We start from the raw sequence: 254 nt of genomic DNA, 5'->3' as shown, positions 1-254 counted from the left end.
AGGAAACAACCCACAAAACTAATAGGCAACTGATGGAATGGGAAATGATAGTAGCAAATGACATATCAGATAAATCCAGAATCTATAAGGAACTCACCAAACTCCACACCCGAAAAACAAACAACCCAGTGAAGAAATGGGCAGAAGATATGAACAGACTCTTCTCCAAAGAGGACAACCAGATGGCCAACAGACACATGAAACGATGTTCAGCATCCCTCCTCATCAGGGAAATACAAATCAAAACCACACTG

Source organism: Crocuta crocuta, unplaced genomic scaffold, assembly GCF_008692635.1.
Source record: "Crocuta crocuta isolate KB4526 unplaced genomic scaffold, BGI_CrCroc_1.0 scaffold151, whole genome shotgun sequence".
Lineage (NCBI taxonomy): Eukaryota > Metazoa > Chordata > Mammalia > Carnivora > Hyaenidae > Crocuta > Crocuta crocuta.
Note: the sequence above shows the minus strand (reverse complement) of the source record.